Here is a 10,049-nt window from a genome sequence, read left to right as displayed (position 1 = left end):
TTGTAAATAAGTTCATTTGTATCATTTTTTTTTTTTTTAGATTCCGCATATAAGCGATATCATGTAATATTTGTCTTTCTCTGTCTGACTTACTTCACTTAGTGTGATAATCTCCAGGTCCATCCATGTTGCTGCAAATGGGATTATTTCATTCTTTTTAAAGGCTGAGTAATATTCTATTGTATATATTTTCCACATCTTCTTTATCCACTCATCTGTCGATGGACATTTAGGTTGCTTCCATGTCTTGGCTACTGTAAACAGTGCTGCAATGAACTTTGAGGTGCATGTATCTTTCCAAACCATATTTTTCTTTGGATATATGCCCAAGAGTGGTTATGCTGGATCAGTGATGTACTTCCTAATCTGTCCTATTTAACACCAAGTTATTGAATGCTGTATACATTTGGGTTCACCTGTTTTAACTGAATCTCCCTAACAATGCCTGAAGCTCATCCTTTTAATATTTACTTGAAAATAAAATTGTTAAAAGCTTAAAAATAATATAAAGTCCTCCAATTTTTATCCAGCTCAGATCCTTTTTTTCCTAGATGTTTTACATTCCTTCCCTCTAAATTTAAATATAAAGCACCATTCCTGGAGCTATCCTCCATATCTGGTCTCCCCAACCCCACTCGTAAATGAGTTATTTAGAGACTTCAACTCAACTTTCAGATATACATGGGGGTTGGCTTCAAGGTTGAATTTTGGAAGCCAATATCTTGTTCTTTCCTTTCTCAAGAGGTAAAGTTTCCACTTGACTCCAAAGACTTATTCTCAAGCTATACATTGCTTCATTGCTCACTGATGACCTGCTGTCATTCACTCCCTGAATACTCTGCCTGGGAAATCAAAGTCACTATGACCAGGTCAAGCATTATTTCCCACTGAAAACGGGAACCTCTGTACTCTTTCAACTCCCCAATTCACAACTCTCAGAGATTTTGACTAATCCCCTCACACCCCACTCAATATGGCCAAAAATACTCATGCTTTTCCCCTTGCATTGTTGTTTTATTTCATTTTCTTTTATAATTTTTAAATACTACTGTAATTCAGTTTCCAACACAAGAGACTTCGAGTCAGTGTTAGAAGAACATTAGGAACTATCACTCACTCTAGTAACCTCCATAATTTTGGATTTCCTTGGATCAATAAGAATATTTTAAATGTATAAGAGATTCCACCAATTTATAAAAATAAAAGATCTTTTAATATCACCCAAAAAAAGAAGAAAAGCTGAAATAACAGAATAAAAAGAAACAGTCTGCACCAAACTTTATAATGTCCTTATGTTTTTCATTTTTATTCAAAGCAGTGAAGACTCAGATCTTCTTATTCATGAAGGAATCCATGTTATCGGCATCAAATCCACAAATGGGCATCAAAGCTTTGCTGGGATTGACAGGGCCAGAAGGTCCTTACCCCATTAAACAGTTCTTTCCCATTGTTGAAATGCTTCAGTTTGATAAACTTCTTCCTTCTATTGACCTGAAATCTGAGTTTCACCCACCATTCTTAGTTTTTCTCTGTGGAAAAAACCCATTGTTCTAGTACAGATCCATAATTTTAAACATTGTTTTCAACATCATAGGGATTTCACTGTTTGCCAAATGGGTCCCTATATTTGGTATTGCCTCTTTTGTTTACAGTGTACTCTCACTAGAATACACTTTATCCAAAGTCAGTCCGTAGACACATAAGCCATTTTCTGGCTCAAGTTCCCTCACATTTTCCCTTGACCATCCAAGGTGAACACTGACCTGTCCTGCCTCTAAATTTCCAGTAACACTTCCTCACTTTTCCTCCAATTATATCCTGTCATGTACTACAATTATTTTTCATGCATATATCTTATTGTCCCAAAGCAACTCTCTGTGAGGTTTCTGAAATTAAATAAATCTCATATTATGCCCCATCTTCCAGATGCTTAGCACAATACTTGATACATTGCAGCCACTGTGGCTAATGAAAAAATTATGATAATTAAGACGACTTGCACAGCTCCTTAACTCACCAGTTACTCATCCTCTCCCATTGGTCTCCTGATATTGGAGTCAGGGCTCTTATAAAATCTACCGCATGTGTAAATTAGCATTTTTCTTACTTCAGTCCTTTGCAATCGTATTTTATTCCCCTTACTCCAAAAAAGCTTTTTGAACAAAGTCCTTGCATTCTATTTTCTAGTCCCTACAGTTATATTATCCATAGGCCCAAATTATTGAAGCATAGGACCAAAGAGCTGGGAGTTAGAAGGGGGTTGCATTTTAGAGATCATCTTGTTCTATGTCTTCATTTTGCAAAAGAGGAAACTGGAATCCAGAAAGGAGAGATGACTTTCTCAAGGTCACACTAATTAAAACATAGACAATTTGCTAATTCTGAGCCCAGACTCTCAAACATTTGGAAAGCAGAATATCTGTGTGTGTGTGTGTGTGTGTGTGTCAATAGTTTTTGTGTTCTGAATGATATGTCCTGTGATACCTAATTATTCTCCTCCTCTCCTTATTTCTGAATGCTCTAAGTTTCTTCCTAGTGCTCAGACTAGAAAATAACATGATGACAGAAATGCCTGACTGACAAAATTCTTACCCAGAGCTTGACAGTGGGAGGGCTCTTGACTTTGGCAGCCCAGCCACCGCTCAGAGTCTGGAGTTGGGGAAAAAAACTCTCTGCTCACTTCCAATCTCTTATTTACAATGTTACAGTCACATACTCTTGAGGCCTGGAAGAGTTGGAGTTTAATGCTTCGATGGAACCTATGGGAGTAAGTCAAACCATGAAAGGTTCCTCTCCCATGACCTATATTCTCAATAGGGTCCTTATAGAGGCAGAAACCCCTGGGTCTCTGCGCAAACCTCCTGAGGTTGCTAAAGTGCTCCCTCAGGAAGGGAAACTGTCATACAAGAAGTTCATTAGCCAGTGGTACTTCATAATCGAGTAGTTCACTACAATAATAATAACCACCATTCCAAGTTGAGATCAATATCTCTCAGGGCAAAGATTTTCTTCAGTAAAAACAATAATTCGTGTGGGAGCTCTATGTTCAAATGGGTTCCTGTGTCGTGCGACCTGAAAGAAAGCATATACCTTCCAATTATGACAGGATCTTTCTAAAATGTGACTGGCTTTATTGGACCCTGAGAGAATAAGGATGGAGACAGACTGAGGACATAAACACGATCAAGGCAGACACCTAATCCTGCCTGTTGCTTGTATCTATAGCAGTTTTATTTCTCTTACACACAGGAGCTTCCTCTTTGCTGTTATCTTGCTCTGAAAAGAGCCCTGCCTCAGGATCTTAGATTTCAACCCCAGTTGTTCTTCCAGCCATTTATGTGATATTGGCCACCTAACCAAGTGTTTGATACTCCATATTTCATATGAGTAAGATACTACTTTCCTCATATGAAAGTAATAATGATCAAATGTGTTAGTGAATGTAAAAATGTATTTATAAATTATAATATATTCTGTGAAAGGTTTTAAATAAATTTTTCACTTTCCCAGTCTCATTCATACCTTCAATGTTGTTCATACAAAATTTTCCTTCTCTACATCCTAATCTATGCCTTGAGGATTTTACTTTTTTCAAACTGAGTTGTGAGGGTTATTTTTTTTGTTTGTTTTTTTGTGTGTGTACTTTAACTAATAATTTCAATTTTGAGCCAAAGTGTTATTTTATTCCTTGATTGTTATGAATAGATTTTTAACTAATAATTTTATTTAATTAATGACTATTGATTTATTCTGGTTTCTAAATCTCCATATGCCAACTATGGATAAATAACAACTATCTTTTTAATTAAAATTTCCACCCTTCTCTATTTCATTTTCATTCACTTCTTTTTGTGAACTAGAATATGAGCTATCCTTGAAAGATCTCCACTAATTCTGCTACCTCCCCTCCAACTGATATCCTATCTTTGCTGGTGTGTGGATAAATTATGCACCTGGCTTTTCCCTGACAAAGATTCTCTCCTTGACCAAACTCTAGCCCAGTTCCTCTGAACCTTGTCCTTAACTAAGCCTCAAACGTGTCCTATAAGAACTATAGACCTTCAGTACAAAAGGTTTGGCTACCCCCACCACCAAACGCATACACATTAAAAATCTTGAACAAACACTCACATAGTTTCTAACAGCTCAGTGCTGCGTCCCAAGGATGATCCTAGCCACCACCTTAATAAAGTTGCTGCCTGAGAAAGTTCAAAGCTGTCAGAAGAACTTACTATTTATTCTAGCTGACACCAATAGGCCCCTGATGACCCTTTCTTAGAGCTTTTACTAAAAAGGGTTTACAACTGTGACCCCTTCCCTTATCCCTTTGAGATGTATATGGATCTAACTCAGGAGTGCCTTTCTCAAAGGACCTGAAAGCCATTCCTTTAAAGTATAATCATCGGGAAAGATAAGGCCTCTGTCACCCGGTCTCTGTAGGAGAGTAGAATCTTAAGTTAGATCATTGCCAGATAGCAGACACAGCTGGCCTAATTGCATTTACACGGACCAACCCTTTAAGATTTTTTACTTCCCTGACTCTACTGAGTGCATTCTCAATCCCTTCTCCACTCCCTCATTCTTCTTTAAAACCCCTGTCACCTCTGTACAAATTGAAGTTGAATTCAGTTCACACTGGACCTTCTACCCTATTGCAATAGTATATTACTGATTAAAATCTGTCCTTACTACTATAACTAGTGTCCAGCTTTGTTTATCTTTGACACCCCTCACCTTGAAAAAAAGCCCTCATTTGTAGTATTTGTTGATTTGCATAGTGTAAATATTCCCACCATGCCTGATTTCAAGCTACCTGCTCACAAAATCCCTGACAATTTAACAATCACCTCTCAGGAATGAAAAAACTACAACTAAATAAGATAATAGAGGTGAATCTCATAAACATAATGCTGAGTGAAAGAAATCAGGCACAAAAGAATGTGTACTGTAAGAATCAACCTATGTAAAATACCAAAACAGGCAAAATCAGTCTACAGTGTTGGATGTCAGGTTATTGGTTATACTCATGGGAGGGAAAGAAGGAGTGTGTTTAATGTAAAGGAGCATGGAGAAAGTGTTGGAGATATTTCCAGTGTTCTGTTCAGAATGCTCATTACATAAAAGAGTTCAGTGTGTGAACACCTCATTGTGTTGCACATTTATGTTTTGTACAGTTCTCTGCATGTTTGTCCTACTTCAGTAATGTTTTTAATTGGTAGTCTACCATCTAGCTTGTATATTCTTCATCCCTTTGCCTAGTTTTAAGTTCTGCATAATAAAAGGGTTGTGGGGCCAAGAACAGGAGTTGGCATAAAGTACATCATTTACTCGGAGTGTAGTCAAATTCTTACCACATCAAATAGAGGGAGTAAAACAAACTAGGAATCAGGCCCAAAGAATGTTGAGTCTTTCCTTCTATAATTTCTGACTCCTTTTGCTTTCTGTTTCCCATGTAAATTTACATTAAATACATTAGAACTAGGTGTGGAGGATTTGTAAGAAAGACGAATGATACTACCTTTCATTCGTAAATAGGAAGGGAGTGGGCTCCAGTAGTGACTGGAATCAGGACAGAATCACTAAAGATCAAAATAAGTCAGTGACAAGAGTGGGTAAGATTCATTACATTTTCCATTTATTACATTTTTATTGAATGCTCACCATGTTTAGACACTTGCTAGATTCTGGATATATATATATATATATAATATATATATATGTGTATAGATAGATAGATAGATAGATAGACAGATAGATAGATAGATAGATAGATCAAGATACCAAACTCACATGATTTTATTTTTTTATTTTATTTCTCTTCAATCTTTTATTAGCTGTGAATCCTTGAGTGATTATTTTAACCTTTGGTTTCTTCATCTGCAATACAAAGGATACCTACTTCATAGGAAGTTTTTGTTTGCTTGTTTGTTTTTGTTTTTGTTTTTTTGAAGAGGATAATCAACATCAGGGTTTTTTTTTTGTTTTGTTTATTTGGTTTTTTTTAACATCTTTATTGGAGTATAATTGCTTTACAATGGTGGGTTAGTTTCTGCTGTATAACAAAGTGAATCAGCTATACATATACATATATCCCCATATATCCTCCCTCTTGCTTCTCCTTCCCACCCTCCCTATCCCACCCCTCTAGGTGGTCACAAAGCACCGAGCTGATCTCCCTGTGTTATGCGGCTGCTTCCCACTAGCTATCTATTTTACATATGGTAGTGTATATATAAGTCCATATCACTCTCTCACTTCGTCCCAGCTTACCCTTCGCCCTCCCTGTGTCCTCAAGTCCATTCTCTACATCTGTGTCTTTATTTCTGTCCTGCCCCTAGGTTCTTCAGAACCTTTTTTTCTTTTTTTAAGATTCCATATATATGTGTTAGCATACGGTATTTGTTTTTCTCTTTCTGACTTACTTCACTCTGTATCAAACTGACATGATTTTAGACTAAATATATTTTATAGACTTGTAGGAAAAACTGAAAAATTATATCTATATCTAACTATATCTACATATAGACAAATGTGCATACACATTTAAATTTTGATACATATTTTGAAGGAAAAAAAATTCTTCAAAAGAAAAATAAGTAGCATAAATTAAGATGAGTGTGCAGAAGTCCTTGAAAAGATAATGTCATTTAAAAGTGACATTTGAACAGAAACTCATGCAAAGAGGAGTGAGCCAATTGAAGTGTTGCTGGGGTTGGGGGTGGGGGCAGTGTCAAGTTTCTGAAGCCATACAGATCTTAATTTATTTGAAGAACTCAGAGTGACAATGTGGCTGGGTAAGAGCGAACTGATGGAGAAGAGATGGGAGTCAATGTTGGAGAAGAAGGAATGGGAGAATTTTGTTGAATCTTATAAAGTTTGATGAGGCTTTGGATTTTATCCAAAGTGCAATTGGTAATCTTTCACGGTTTTAGAGAATGGCATATCCAATTCAGTTTTAAAATATGTCACTTTAGTTTTATATGGAAAATATATTAGAATAGAACAAGAGTAGGAGCAAGGAGAGTGTGTAGAATATTATTGTATTAATCCAGTCGAGAGATACTGGAGATTTACACCAGGATATTAACACTAAAGGGAAAGAGGAAAAAAAACAGATTTGAGGATATATTTTGAAGAAGGATTGGCATGTGTTAATAATGCAGGGGTAGAAGAAGAAGAATTGAAATAAATTATTTGAAATTTTCTGACCCAAGCACAGAGAAACAAAAGCATCAAGCTTTCAGGACTGGAAAATTGAAAATTTACCTGTGAGTTTCATCAAACATTCAAAGAATGAAAAATTATAATCTTATAAGAACTCTTGAAGAGCCTAGGAAGAAAAGAAATCTTCATTTTTGACCAGTTAATTTTTAAATTCTTGAAATACATCCAGCTAGAGTTGTTAAGAGGCACTTGGATGTATAAGTCTAAAGCTCAGAAGAGAGTTCTGATTTGGAGATATAAATTCAAGAGTTGTTGGCATAGGTAGGGATGAAATTTAAATCCATAGGAATAACTCTGAGCATCTAGGAAGACAGTGCTACAAGACAAAGAAGACTGATAAAGACCAATTAGAGAGATAAGGAGAAAATTAACAGACACTGATAACATAGAATCTAAGAGACAAACTTTTTTTTAAGAGGAGTTGGTTAAGTGTATCAAGAGTTCAAGAAAGAGGAAAGACAAGAAGGGTCTAATGTATTTGGCAGTGTGGAGGTCATTAATGACCTTGGGAAAATATTGGTTGAAAGGTCGAAGCCAAAGCCAGATTGAAATGGGTTGAAAACTGAATAGGAAGTGAAGAACAGGAGATAGATTGCACCATTAATCATGTTGAAGTTTGACTGGAAAAGAGAACAGAGAAATAGACTGCTAGCTAGCTGGAAATGTGTGACCAAGGAAATGTGTATGCTTAATTTTAAGAATGGAGATACTAAAGTATTCTTAAATTCAGAATGCACTGTTCAAGTAAAAAAATAAAAGCATAAAGATGTAGGAAATAGAAGAAAACATAAAGAAATAAAGCCTTTGAGAAGGTAAGAGGAGATGGGATTCATTGCATGTGTGATGATGAGAAGATTATTCAAGGTCAGGACAAAGGTACACAGAACTTTTATGATATCAACAGTGAAATGGAGGAAGGACCTTGGTCAAAAGTCAATGGTGGGTGGGACTAACTATCTCTCCCTTCCAGAAGATGGTTCTCTTAATGGCCTTAATGAGTCCCTTGTTACGAAGACTGTAGATAATTGGGTTGACCAGTGATGTTAGTACAGAGTAGACTACAGCAAGTGTCCAATCAAGGATCAGTGACTAGCTCTTCTTTAGTCACATATACATGAAGATGATGATCCCAAAGAATATGAGGACCACAATAAGATGTGAGGCACATGTAGAAAAGGACTTCTTTCTTCCTGCTGTTGTTTTTGTCTTCAATATAGCCCCAATGATTCTTCCATTAGACACCATAATAAAGAGGAAAGTGATAAGGATGATGAAGGCATTGATGGCAAATCCACCAGGACATTATTGGATGTGTCCTCACAGGCCAGGCTCAGAAGAGGTGGAAAGTCACAGAAGAAGTGTTGGATTTCACTGTAGCCACAGAAATGGAACTGGGAGACCAGGATGACTTCAGAATTGGGACACAGAAAGCCACAAGTCCAACAACCAGCAGTCATCTTGGCACAGAGTGTGGGGGTCATAATTGCAGGATAGTGGAGGGGCCAGCAGATGGCCGGGGATCGGTCATAGGCCACTGCTGTAAGAAGGTAGCATTCAGAGGCCCCTGGGGAGTGGAAGAAGTAAGTCTGAAGTAGGTATCCTGAAAAAGAAATGGTCTTCTTATCACTGAGAAGATTAGCTAGCATCTTGAGGATGGTGGTGATTGTATACCATAGCTCCAAGAAGGAGAGAACACTGACAAAGTGGTACATAGGTGGTGTATAAGGCTGCATCCAATCGTATGACTAAAAAGATGGCCATGTTGCCACTGATAGTGAACAGGTATGCCAATAACAGCAGGACAAAAAGCCAGCCCCTGACATGTGTCACTTTGGGGAAACCAAGGAGCACAAGTTCAGCCAGGCTTGAATGGCTCTGTGGCTCCATGGGAGGCTGAGGTGGGGAAGGAAAGGAGAAAAAGCTAGATTGAGGTGACTGCAAAATCCAACTCAGAACTTTCTCTTTACTGTTTTGTTTTTTTATTTAAAGGAGAAATTTAATTACTACTACCACAGCTACTACTATTTATACTACCCTAAAAATAGTAATAGCTAACTCTTATTAGCACTCACCGTGCATCAAGCATTTTACAAGTGTTTTGCATTCAATATTTACTTAATTTTCACACATCCAATGAGATAAGTACCATTGTTATACTTATTTTGCAGATGATAAAATTTAGGAATAGAGAGAATAGTGAGGTTTCATATAGATACCAGGTCACAGAAACAGAAGTTGACTTTATGCACTCTAATTCCATGGTATTTACCTCTATACTATGTGACCCTCCCCTAACATTCTATTCATAGTTTTTCCTTCAGTCAGGTCTCAAAGGATGAATTTTGTCCATGAGACTAATGCAATGGCAAGGCTTTTCTAATTGTTCAGTTCACTTCTCTAAACCTTATTGGATACACATGTGTCAGGCATAAGGAGTACAGAATTAAACAAGGTATAATCTCTGCGACAAGACACTTGCACCCTCCTGGGGAAGCCGACAAAGGAGTCATCTTGATATAGCCTGTGAAGTACAGAGCACTACAGAGTGCTAATGGAGGGGCCCATTTCTCAGACGAGGATGACTGAGAAAGGCTCCTCAGAGGAGAAAGGCTTTGAGCAGAATTTTCAGTAAGAGTAAGAGTTACATGAAAGGGGAAAAGAACCATTTTAGACAAAAAGCACATGTGCAGGCACTGAGCGGGAAGCAGCCTTAGTTAAGGAAATGTATGCTCCCCTTACGGTAAGGCAACTGGGAAAGCTCACCCAATCATTTGGGGCCTTACCCCAAAAGGTGGGGGGAACCACTAAAGAACGTTAGGCAGATG

At 37.3% G+C, this 10,049-nt stretch overlaps 2 pseudogenes across 2 annotated transcripts in view; one reads left to right on the top strand and one right to left on the bottom strand.

Moving 5' to 3' along the window:
* The window catches only part of LOC309643660 (olfactory receptor 10J1-like), a 460,112-nt pseudogene that overhangs the window by 42,878 nt on the left and 407,185 nt on the right, over positions 1-10,049 (top strand). The gene's annotated exons all lie outside the window — the stretch shown is intronic.
* Positions 5,762-9,111, bottom strand: LOC309643317 (olfactory receptor 6N2-like; annotated as a pseudogene). The gene has a single exon. The product of its transcript is annotated as an olfactory receptor 6N2-like (transcript).

This window comes from Balaenoptera physalus, assembly GCF_965194825.1.
Source record: "Balaenoptera physalus genome assembly, chromosome: 1".
NCBI lineage: Eukaryota > Metazoa > Chordata > Mammalia > Artiodactyla > Balaenopteridae > Balaenoptera > Balaenoptera physalus.
Note: the sequence above shows the minus strand (reverse complement) of the source record. Positions and strands in the feature narration are given on the sequence as shown.